At 35.3% G+C, this 13,317-nt stretch overlaps 2 pseudogenes; both read right to left on the reverse strand.

Moving 5' to 3' along the window:
* Positions 1-4,310: 4,310 nt before the first annotated feature.
* LOC125198409 lies at positions 4,311-5,739 on the reverse strand (annotated as a pseudogene).
* Positions 5,740-9,612: 3,873 nt separating this feature from the next.
* On the reverse strand, positions 9,613-11,363 carry LOC125198407 (annotated as a pseudogene).
* Positions 11,364-13,317: the final 1,954 nt, after the last annotated feature.

Below are 13,317 nucleotides of genomic sequence, written 5' to 3' on the forward strand. Positions count from 1 at the left end.
CCAGAAAGATCCTCCCGCCCCTGAAAGGGGAAACATTCTCAAAGAATATAACATTCCTTTACTTATCGGATCCTTCACCCCCGCCGGGAAAACCCATTTTGGGGTTAGGAAACGAAGACTACTATTAATGCATGACCAATAAAGATGAATCGAAAGCTTTTTGGGGCCCCAGCAACTTGTTTCCCCCGGGGGAGGCCTTTTACCTTTTTAAACACCCCCCCACTTCGAGGTTAAAAGAAGGTTTCTTTTCCTTTCCACAACTCAAAGAAATACATCCATATTTTTTAGTGGAATCTTATTCAAAAAAAATAATTTTTTCCATTAAACACACCTTCCCCCCCAAGGGTTTTTGGGGAAACCCCAATTAATCAACAAACATTCATCATCTCTTTCCGGTTTTGATTTTTTCGTTCAGCAACACCATTCGATTGAGGGGGAATAGGAGCCGTAGTTTGGTGAATTATACCACTTGCAAAGCAAAAACCCCGTAAAAGGCCGCTTTCTTACCGCCCCCCCTATCACTTCCCAAAACACTTAATTCGACAATTAAGTTGATTTTCAACTTCATTTTTGAAGTTTTTAAACGCTTCAATTTTCATCTTTATTTTTTAATAAGGGTAACAATACCCTTTTGAATCATCTATAAAAGTGATTTTTAAAACTTTTTCCACCTCTTTTTTCAAAAAATTTCAAATCACATAAGGCCGATTGGGTCAACTCAAGAGGTTTTGTGCTCCGCCTACCGACGAACGGGGGCCCAGCCATTTTGGGGCCCCAAAACACACTTCACATCTTTTTGGGGTTAAACCATCAACTTTTTTGTAAATTAAGATTTACTAATATTTTAAGAGCATTTAGATTTACATTTCCCCAACTGTTTTTATAACCAGCTCAAGCAAAAAAGGAAGGGCCCTCTTCCTTATTGCATATTCCTTTTCCCTGAATGACCGTAACATTTACCAAAAAGCTCATTCACTAGGTGGCCTTTACCTATGAATTTTCCCTTCTTGGTCAATATAACCTTTTTACACTCAAATTTAGTGAAAAAAACCTGATTTACTTTTGGGGAAATTTTACACCAAATTTTTTCGGGTGTAGGGCATGCAGCCCTCCTGGGGGGTAAAACCTTTTAAGATCCTAGTTTTAGGAACACATTACCCAAACCAAAACCCCCCAAAAAGGCTTGATTTCCCTGCGTACTTTTCTACCTCCAACAATTCAGCCAAGGGGGAAAAAAAAAAGCTTTTTCCCCGAGCACACAGGCATGGCACCCGTATCAACAAACCATTCATTTGTATTATTACCATGGTCCACGTCGGAGACCATTGCGACCAACCCCGGGTCTTTATTGTTTATAACAACACGTTCAAATAATTTTTACAATATTTTTTCCAACAATAAGTACACAATTATATTGAACCATATGTGCATTGGATATTTTTAAACCCCCCGCATCCCAAATTACTACCAAGTCCAAAAGGCCCCGTTTTTCAAATGACAAACGATAAACACAATTCTCAAAAGAATAGCTCTCAAGGAATTAACCACTTATTCCATCGAATTGGACCGTTTTTTTCTTCATTCCAGCTTTGGAGCTCATGTTTCCTCCAACTTCGATTGGTATAACCTTGCCTTAAAAAGTACAAAATTTGTCTTGCGATTATTAGAAATAATGGGATAAAATTCTCAAGTCGTGTATAAGCGGTACTCTAACTATTACAATCGGGTGCTTTGATTTCCATGGCTGTCCCCGACGTAGGGCCCGGAAAAAGAGTCGCCTTCCCTTCCCCCAGAAACTCGTTTTTTAACCAATACATAAGTACTTTTTCGATGATGGGTCCCGAGGTTTAAATAAACCGGTTTTTCCGGAGCTGTGGTCACACACGAGGGGAAAGGAGTGGACGCCCCCTACTCGGCCGGGGTCTATGAAGAAGACAATGCCGTCGTCATATGGGGAAGTGTCGGTGTCGTTGGGTGCGATGGTGAATTTTGCGGGGGTTTCGAAGTTGCCAAACTGCTCAAATTGCACATTTTTGGAGTAGACGAGGCCGCGGCTATTCTGCACCGCTTTGTCTTTGTTGAAGTCGTACTCGAACTGGCTGGTTTTGGGCGCCATGCTTTTTATTTGAGTATAATACTTGTGTTGTGTTTTGTTGGGTATTAATAGCATAATTTGATGCACAACTTGCTTTTTTTTTTTTTAAAACCTAGCTTTACGTCTAGTGAAGTCGAATTAATTACTAATTTATTTGTCTCTATTCTTCACCAAAATAATTAGTAGAAAAATGAAATTGAGTAAGACGGTGAACCAACCTTCGATTATAATTAATTAAATTATGCAATTAGTGGTCAAATTACAGTGCAATTGGAATTTGGATACTGTTTCCCAAAATTCTACAATTATACTCACTATATTTCATAATAATAAATTATTTCATTTTCGCACTCTTTTCTCAAAACGAGCGCAAAAATTTAAATGACTCTATTACTACAACGGAGAGAGTAGTATTTAATAAATATATACTATCAATGCTTTTAATTTTGTATATATAAGTAAATGTGATCATACAAGTGTTACCTTACTCCAATAAAATCTACATCTACTATATTATGAAAATATTGAGGTTTAATTAAGTATATTTTGACCAACTGATGATGCATTTGTGAAATCTATTAGTATAACATTTGGTAGTATATGTTATTTCAGTGTATTTCATTAATTTAGAGACTCAATCAGCACTATAATAAGTGCAAGATTTGTAAATTTTATGGAAAATGATATTATTCGGTCATAATCAATTTATATATAATTCCAATAATCAATTTGATACTTTTCCTCGTAGATGCGTCATAAGAGTGAAATTGCATTAGAAAAAACGTGTGGAGAAACTCTGAAGACAAGACAAAACTGTACAGTGTATTGATATTTGCACCCTTGTGAAAGTGATATCAATAAATTAATTTCACCTAAAGCAATATAGTATAATTCTTCGTAGTGAAGTGAAGTTGTGTATTTTGTTAGTATAAATCTTTATCTCACTCATCGTTTAAACTCTTGTACATAGATATTACTACCTCTCGCCTCGAAAATTCTCAAGATTTGATACACTTTACTTTTACCATTTTGATAGTGACCCATATTCCACTAACTCATTCCTACTCACATTTTATTATAAAACTAATATTTTAAAAGTAGGACCCACATCCCACCAACTTTTTCAACTCACTTTCCATTACATTTCTTAAACCCGTTGGATCAAAGTGTAGAAATTTTGGGGACGGAGGTAGTAGTTACTATTAACCTCAACTTAGCCACTGGCTAACTAGACTTGTTTTTAATCGAAAATCCATTCCATTTATAGCTTCAAATACAAAAGAGACCAAGCTTTGGCTTATAACTAGACCTTTGTATACAATGAAATACTGACAAAATTAAGCTTTACAAATACATGCAAACAAAATCACAAATTTCTTCAATAAAGAAAAACGGATTTATTTTCAAATAGTACAAATTTACACATTTTAACAGTACACTATCATTTTATGAATCCTCAGTACAATTTTTATGTGGTGGAGTTAACTTTTATATCTTCTTAGGTACTTTCTACTTTACATAGCAATATTTATTTATTTATTTATTTATTTTCTGAAATCAGAATATCCACTAGACCACAAGGATGATATATATTGTGGCCATGAATTCAGAAAGCAGAGCACTGGTTTCCCTGATTGTACTTGTCTCCATCATAATCTATCCTCACATGCTAATGCTACTGCCCCCACTCCACCCTCTTAATCAATATCCTTCTGAAAATTCAAATCAACCTTTTCTATTATTATCTCCTATTCCCGTATAAAAATAATATCTCATTTTGCTATTTTAAAATATCGGTGATTTAATTTTTTTCATTCTAAACAAATACTCCTTCCAGTCAATTTAAGAAGACTTGTGTGGATGCACAATTTTAAGAAATATAAATAAAAGTTGATTGAAAAAATTAGTGGAATATGGACTTACTTTTTTATATTAGTTTATAATAAAAGAGAATGAAATTAGTTAGGAATGAGGCCTACTTACCATTTATAGAAAAAATATAGCTACTCTTAATTGGCATGACTAAAATGAAAATTAATAATTCTTATTCGAAGAATAAGAGAATAAATAATACATCTCCATTCACCTAACTCATTAGGACTAATATTTTATTTTAAAATCAATATATAAAAGCAAAATCTAAATTCTACTAACTCATTTTACATTTGCTTTCACAAAGTTAAAGAATTTCTTAAAAAGTAAAAATGCGACGGAGTGAATAAAACTATAACCATATCATATTTGTTATAGGAAAAAGACAGGTTTTTGGAAGCACGTGGCAAAATACAATGGCACGTGTGGTCATCTGGTGTGAGACAGCAGCATCTTATTGAGGTGATCCATAACCGCCCCAATCTCAGGCTTCACCGTCAGCGGACGATTCGCATACCGGCACTCCATCTCCGGGATCCGGCCCGAGTGGTAATCAATCTTGGCCTGCGTGAACTTCAACCCATGCGCCGTGCTCACCACCACCACCCGATCCCCCGCCGCGATCGTCCCGGTCCCCCAGCTCCGCAGCGCGTACACCGCCCTGTCGATCGACACCGGGTCCCCTATCTGAATGGCGGAGGCGAACGTCGTTCCGCCTTCACCGCCGCGAACTCCGCCCACCCCGACGCGTAGTAGCGGTACAGCGGATCGCATTCCGCGCCTGCGCGCACACCAGGCGCGGAATGCGATCCACCAGCCCTAATTCCTCGCACATTTTGAAACCCTTGTAGAATGCATAAATATTCCCAAATTCCCGCCCGGGACGATCACCCAATCGGGGACCTCCCAGTCAAATTGCTGCAGAATTTCGATCGCCGCCGTCTTCTGCCCTTCCAATCGGAGGCTATTCAGCGAATTGGCTAGATAGATCGGAAGCTCCGCCGTGATTTGCTTGATCAATTTCATGCAGCCGTCGAAATCGGTGTCGATGCTGAGGACGAAGGCGCCGTTTGCGATTGGCTGCACGAGCTGCGCCAAGGAGATCTTGTTGGCAGGGAGGAAGACGATGGAGGGGATCCCGGCGGAGGCGCAGTAGGCGGAGAGGGCGGCGGAGGTGTCGCCGGTGGAGGCGCAGCCGACGCCCAAGAGGGAGCGGGGTTCAATTTGCGGAGGCGGTTGACCTGGCTGACCAAAACGGTCATGCCTAAATCCTTGAAGCTGCCGGTGTGGGAGATGCCGCAGTGCTTGACCCAGAGGTCGTTCATGTGGAGGAATTGTTTGCCGAAGCGCTCAGCCCAGAAGAGGTTGGAGTTGCCTTCGAAGGCGGAGACGATGTCGGAGTTGTCGATGCCGGGAGGACCCACTCCTTCTTCGACCAGACGCCGGAGCCGTGGGGCCAGCGCGTGCTGCCCACGCGGGAGTCGAACAGGGCGCGCCAGTACTGGCCGTCGAAGCGGCGGAGGGCGGCCATGTCGTGCTGGACGTCGAGGAGGCCGCCGTCGGAGCTGCGGTAGATGACTTGGTCCAGGGAGTAGGACTCGGCGCTGGGGGTGTTGCTGGAGATGGAGCTGAAGGGGACGTATCTCGCCGAGAATTCGGCCGCGGGGATTGGCGCGGGACTGGCGGCGGGTGGCCGTGATTGTGCATGATATGAGGCTGCGCCGGTGGTGGAGGAAAGAGGAGGAGGAGTGAAGGAGTTGAGCGGTTGCCATTTTGTTTGTGGTGCCAAGGGTTTTCGAATGCGCTCACATTTTTATCTTATCTTATTAGTACTTATCCTAGTACTCTATCGCTAAAATTTTGTTACATTTTCATTTTTTTCTCATCTATAAAAATTTATCAAATTTCACTTTTTATTATTGTATTTTATCATTTTTTCAATCTATTTCCATTACATTTCATAAAATCTATACCTTGATCAAACTATTACATTATTTATAGGGATTAATGGATTATTATAACGTAACTGCGGTCAATGAGTTTTTAATTTTAGTTAAATCTCTTTAAAATGCCAAAGATTTTATTTTATCATTTTTTCAATTCTATTTCCATTACATTTCATAAAATCTATATCCGATCAAACTATTACATTATTTATAGAGATTAATGGATTATTATAACGTAACGTGCGGTCAATGAGTTTTTAATTTTAGTTAAATCTCTTTAAAATGCCAAATTCTATGAGGATCTTAATATGCTTCGATTTCGGCTGTATCCCAAATCTCAATACATTAAACACATGGAATCAGTCGTTAAATCAGCGCACTGATAAGCAAAAATCAAATAAAATAAATAAGATGTTGAGCTAGATAAAGGTGAACACGTGCCTTTATATACTCTCCATATGTAACATGACATGCACATTACTTACTATAGCCTAGTCGGCTATACGTCTAGGTTCATATGCATCTAATTCACGATGGATTTTCGAGTGTCTGATATTCTAATACTACAAATATCTACCCACCTCAGTAGCATAGTTTTTTAATTATTTATAGAATAAAAATAGGAAGCCGATTTCACGTTAGGTTTTGAAGCTTTCTATTATTTGACATTGTTGGTTATCGAACTCTTTGGATACGGCAGTGGTGGTCCGGGCATACTTGGTATGTTTAACTAATTATAATTGTTGAAACCATTTCTTTCCTTTTTTTCTTTGTTTTTCTTTTGCAATTGTGATGGGTTGACACACGTGTCAATACGTTCACCACTAAATTTTTATTCGGCAACAAAAATGTAAACTATAGAGAGGCCGTTACTTAAATTAGAATAGCTTTGGGATTCATCAAATTCAAACTACGCATAGCAAACTTGCAAACATACGACACCGTCATTGCGTATGCTTCTTTGATAATGATGATATGGAATATTAGACAATCATGCCATGCTTATGTGTTTACTGTGCAAAGTGAGCTTTTGCCCTTCTCATTTCTCCGTCTCTCACATCTAGGTCGTCAAAAATGGATATCGGAAAGTTGGGATACTTGATATTCAAACCGAAAATCGAATAATTAGATACGAAACCCGATTTTTGGGACGGACGGATCCGTAGTAAAATTTTGGATTATCGGAATCGGATTTTTTTTTCTTTTAAAAAATTAACTCCTATATGAGGAGGAATTACAAATAAACTCCTAAGAAAGGAGGAAAACATCTTGTAAGAGGGCTCGAACTCGGCACTCAACATGATGTCTCCCTCCGCCGCTAGGACAAAGGCTCTAGACCGGGTATCGGTCCCGAACTATCCGATTTATTTTCTAAAATTAATAAATAATGTTTTTATTATAGTTAAATGTTATTTAATTTCTTAACTACGTTAATTAATACTTACTTAATAGTTAGCGTATAAGATATGTAATTTAATTTTGGGATATTGGCTCCCAATATCATGGGAAAATTTCACAAAGTTAGTTTTTTCCACGAACTTTATTTTGACAAATAATATCAAACTTTCCCCGAGTTTGTTATTTCCAACCAATGAAAAATTCTCGAAATAATATCATGATACAATTTTTTCCCGTAATTTCTTAACAACAACTTTAAGAGTTTCAAGATTTTCAATATTTGAGAATAGTTTTTCTTGAAGCACACCCTTCAAGTTTGTTCTTCAATCTATTAATAGTACATGAATTTTTTTCTTGGAAAATAACAAACTCGGTAAGTTCGTTATATTATTTGCCAATTTAAAACTTTTTTGAGAAAAACCCAATTTTTGAAAGTTCCATGATATTAGGTGCTAATATCACTTTAATTTTTAATTACATTTTAATTTCATTGACTTGTGATATTTTGTATTTTGAATTTTTTATGTTGTTATTGTTAGATCTTGATTCTTATGAATTATTGAATTGTGATATTTATAAAGGATGAATGTTTAACTTATGAATTTTGATGGTTATTGATTGTGGATGGATGAAAGATGCTAATATGTGGAGTATAACTTATGAATTTTGTATTTTTCCAATTTTTGAGTTATTTTCTTTTAAATTCTAACTACTACAATTTGTCTAAAATTCGAACTACACAAAATTTTTGTATTCCTAAAATTTGCATTTATTTTCTCTTAAATTGAACGCAACAAAAAGTTTGTATTTGTAGTTATGTTCTCTTGAATACTACTTCAACTTTGTATTAAATTCGAGTTAAATAATATTATATAAATTCTAGAAGTGTGTAGTTAATTTTCAAAATAAAAAATAAAAATAATCAAAATCACAATCGGAATTTTGGAATCCCGGAAGTCAGTATCGGATACCGAAATCAAATTAGATCGATATGGGGCATTGGATTTGAGAATTTTGGATCGGTACCAAAAAATCACATCGATCTTGCGTATTCTACCCAATAAAGGGGGCATTTAGTATATTAATCACATCGAAAATCACATGTTGTCTTGGAAATATAAAAATACTTTAAAAGAAATTTGGTTTCCGAAGATATATAGTAAATATATGATTTATGAGATCTCATAAGATGACTTTTGAAAATTTACAAGTTAATTTCAATAAATTAAATCTATTCTAGAACGCAACTCGACATGAAGGTGAAACAATTAGATGCATATGGAGATCATAATATTCCTTATTTGAAATAAGAGTAAACCAAAATTGATCTTGTAATATACGTTTAAAGATTTTGGCCCCAGCATTTTTTTCTTTGTTTGGCAAAGTTGCTTTTCTTAAATAATTAGATGCAACTTTTTTCGCTCTAGTGAAAAAATTAAAATTTAGAATCTTCTATTTTAGTCAAAAGTTGGATTATTACATAAGAAATGCGCAATAAGCTATCAAAACTCTAACCATAGGAAAAAGAAAATATCAAAGAGAGGATTTCGAATTATTTTTTGTGGGGGACAAAAATTTTGAGTTACAGATATTGTGATATGATTATCTTCCCCTTTTTTATAAAGTTTTGTTTGGTTTGAAGAGAAATTTTCTACAATTTTGGTCAGATCTTGACTTAATATGCTTCTGGCTTCTTTTAATTGAGCCAAATTTGATTATTTCAGTTAGGAATATTGATTAGGAATATTGATTAGTACGCTATCCTAATAAAGATATTGAGTTAGCATCCAAATTTGTAGCAACTAATATTCATCATAATTGTTTATAATACGGCTGACAAAGATTGCATCTTCTTAAGATCTACTCAATTAACAGATTTGGAATTGGAATGCTGCGAGACTGAAAATTGATTAGAATTGATAAAAATTGCATCTTTTTGTGATTTACTACTCCTCCTTACCAACAGATTTGGAGGGAAATTGTAGAAGAAAAGAAAAGAAAAACAAATGACCCAGATCCTTGCTTCAGGGGAATTTGATGTCCCAAAATAAACTATGAACTGATGTTGATCCACAAATTAGTATAAATAAAAGAAAATTTATTTGATCAACGGTGCGACATTAAAAAAATGAGTGTGTGAGAGAGAGTACTCCACCATTTCTATGAAACAAGTAGTCGACAAGTTATGTCAATATATTATCAGTCATTCAAATGCAAGGAACATGTTAGCCAATAGCATAGTACGAAAGGTGAGGCATTTTCTTTGCCTAGTAACATCTCAAACTCAAACCCTTTCCCTAATCAGAATAAACAGCCCTGGTCAAGCTCAAATCTTGCAGCAATGGAAGGATCCCCCTTGAGCATCATTAGGAGTCCACCGAATGACACGTATATATCCCTGGAGCCAAATTGAAACAAACAAGATAGCCAGAGGGAATGAGACAATAACGCTTAAACAAAAAACTACAGGTGACTCTTCAACACAAGTCTAATATTATGGTAGTTGAGGTGAAGTGCAAACGCATATACTGTGTTAAGGAAACGAAATGAGGAGAAATATGTTAGATCAATGCAGGACAAGGGAAGGAAACATACGCTTTGACTTGCTTCTCGCTAGATTCCTCAGAGATTCTGTACAGTTTACCTTGCATGACATAGTCGAACTTATCAGCAAGCGACTTCTTGTTACCCTGAAATGAGAAGCAAATAAGAGCTGACAAGCACTCGATACCACAAAGATTTGGAGCACTGGATGAATCATCATATCTAACTATTTCAAACTACATTAACAATAACAGAATATTAAAGCCAAAAATGTCGCATAAGTTTTTTGTTGTGTTCAGCTTAGATAGCCATTAATGATACCATGAGATCAGGCTAGGAGCGTATATATGCATCAGGGAGGGAGTCTCAAAACATTCATTTACTAAACTAGTTGATTTTAGGTTTTCCTGCGGCCAATTAACTACTAGAAAAATCTACCTCATCGAAAATTGCAACTACTCGTTAAAACCAAAGTAGATAGATCATGATTTTTTTACCGGAGTGTAATAACCAGAATCGGAGTTCGTCCAAGTTCAAAGTGGACGCTAATACCATCATGAACTTTTCCCCAGCACGCATCGGATAAAATCTCAGTGTTGACATCAAGGTGCATCAGCATATCAAACTGCTCACTCCTAGCAGAAATACGAGAGACTAAACGAAAAACCAAGATGTAAGAACCATAACATGAAAACGATGGCATGATGAAAACAACTCTACATACAATGCTTTTAATCCATTGGCCAATAATGTCAGTTTAAGCATTAAAAGGAAACACAACACAATAAACAGAATAAGAGCAGTAAAATGGATGGGCTTAAAAATCATACCCCTATCAAACTTTTTTCCATCCGGATCTATTGCATCAATTCAAATATATCTTCAAAAAGTGTCTCCACCATCTTTACAACACCGAAGAAGAAGCTGAATCTACAAGGTTACTAGCAAAATATACCTTGGCCTCAAGATGTAAAACCTACAGCAAACACATAAAAATCTACAATTGTTCAACCCAAAATTTGAAAAATTATATTTATAATCTTCACTAGAAAAGGCACTAATCACAGTCAGTGAGCTAACTCAAATTCTAGTTTCTAAACTTAAGTTCTTGATATAGGAAAGTGATGGCAGTAATCACAGTCAACTAAAATTGTGTATCACAAAGTTAAAAGTTATCTGAAAATTGCAAATTCCAAATTTTGACAAGGATGGATTAATCCAATCAATCCATGTTCCAGCGATATCTATTTGGGCCCTGAAATCAATTGTATACAACAAATTTGATGGATAAATTAAACTTAGGAAGCACTATAAATTGGAAGGAATCCATACTAATAAAAAGAGCAAGTTGGAGGAAATCACTACACTCTTCCAAAAAATTTAATCTTAAGTTAAAAAAGTTGAATCAAACCAAATGTTGTACTGCCAGGTTGAGTTGAAGGAGGTGGTCGGCGAGTCAGGACGGAAGGAGCGAGGAAGGAGGCTGAACAGCCGGTGGTCGTGGCGGTAGGTGGGTGCTGCCGATTTGGGAGAGATTGAGAAAGAGAGATGCGATTTGAAGGGTTTGATGAAATATTTTTTTAGTACTACTCCCATTTGAGTTACTTATTCTATGCCCATACTAATTTACTTTAGTTATGTATTTCAGATTTAATTTATGCCTAGAATATATAATAATTAGGCAATATCTATACATTACTGTACATAGTAGTAGTAGTACGTATTTATTCGTTTATTTTGTATATAAGTGGAAGTTTACTTCCATGCCCACATTTCATTAACTAATTAATTAATTTTGGGTTTTTTTTTCTTTATTTGGTTGTTAGTTAATTTGTTTATTATTGTATTTTTCTTAAACATGAGATTTTATGATTTAGACTTTAATTAATAGTATAGAGTTTTATAATTGAAAGATTTTTTAATCAAATAGAGTTTTAATGTGGTGTTGGGCTCTCCTATTATGTTTTAGAAGTTTGATCTTAGTTGGGACTTCTAATTTATTGGACTATGTATATATTTGAAAATTAATTATTCTGAATTAAGTAATTAAATGCTTCGTATCTATACATATAGGGGCTGGAAATACGATATAGGGTATTAGGGTTACCCGATCCCGACCTAATATCCACGGGACTGACCCAAAAACCCGGATATCCAAACTAAAAAGTCGTATAAAATACCTAGCCGATATCCGATCCGCTGTAATTTCGGTACTCATATTCGCACCCCTATATACAGGGACAAATAAATGGTTCACGTTTGCCTAAGTTTCTTACATTGATTATAAGGACTTTGATTAAACTGCAGATACTAATTCCATCGAGGCTTACAGGAAATATGATTGATAGCCTATGTTGCATGAGCTGCAAAATCGGGCTTCTCTTTTATTGCCCCAAATAAATGCATCACTTTAACCTTTTCTTTGTGACATTAATTAGTAAAAACTTGGATTACATTGCAGATACTAATTCATTAAGAGCTTGCAAGGAATATTAATGAGTATGGATTAAAATAAAAGAAGGAAAATGAAATCAAGATGGAGGTATTTTTATTTATTTATGTATTCACATTATAATTTTCCTTCTTATATTAAATTATATCTTTATCTTCGATTTTACTAAAATTAATTTATTTTTTGTGTAGCCGATATTGGTGGTTCTATTCAAAGTCTTGTAATTACAGGTGATGTTGTTCTTTATCAACGTAATTCATGCATTGTTAATAAGAATAATTTTCATTCGTTGATTTTAAATCAAGATGAAGGTATTTTTTTATCCCTTTTTTTTTTTGAAAAATTAAATATATTGATAGTGAAATTTTTTATTTATGTATTCAATTTAGAATTTCTTTTGATTCTTTATTTTTAATTTTTTTATATTTGTTTTATATTTCTCTTTTTCTTTTGCAAAATATAAGGATGTTGGTGATGCATAATACGTGTTCACACCGTGTAGATTCTTTTGGGTTGAGAAACGCTTTGGCAAACCAAATAACGTAACTAATCCAAGATTATTCACTTTGTTGTATGAATGGGAATATCCAGATTTCAAATATGACATCTCCTCTTAAAGTCCTACATTATTTGATCTTTCTAAATACTCGAAAAGTACTCTCTATTTGAAAAATATATCATATAGTTCAATGCTTGGATTTTTCCTCTTTGATATTTAGTCGTGTATTTTCTTTTATTTTTACTACTATATCTTATTTGAAAACTCATACTTTTTGATACTTATTCATACATCTCCCATTTGTCATTTATTTTATTTTATTTTACTCCACTAATGTTATAAATTAAAGTTGTATAAAATCATTTGTCGAATATGAATGTTTCATTTAGAGTGGGTTGGGAGGAGTACATTTCTCTTTTAGTTGCTCCTATTATTTATAATATTGTGAATACTTATTGTACTTTCCGAGTCCTCGCTGTTCGAGGCTCGGCTCTGTTTCGTTATTGTCGTT

The sequence above is a fragment of the Salvia hispanica genome, unplaced genomic scaffold, assembly GCF_023119035.1.
Source record: "Salvia hispanica cultivar TCC Black 2014 unplaced genomic scaffold, UniMelb_Shisp_WGS_1.0 HiC_scaffold_143, whole genome shotgun sequence".
Taxonomy (NCBI): Eukaryota; Viridiplantae; Streptophyta; class Magnoliopsida; order Lamiales; family Lamiaceae; genus Salvia; species Salvia hispanica.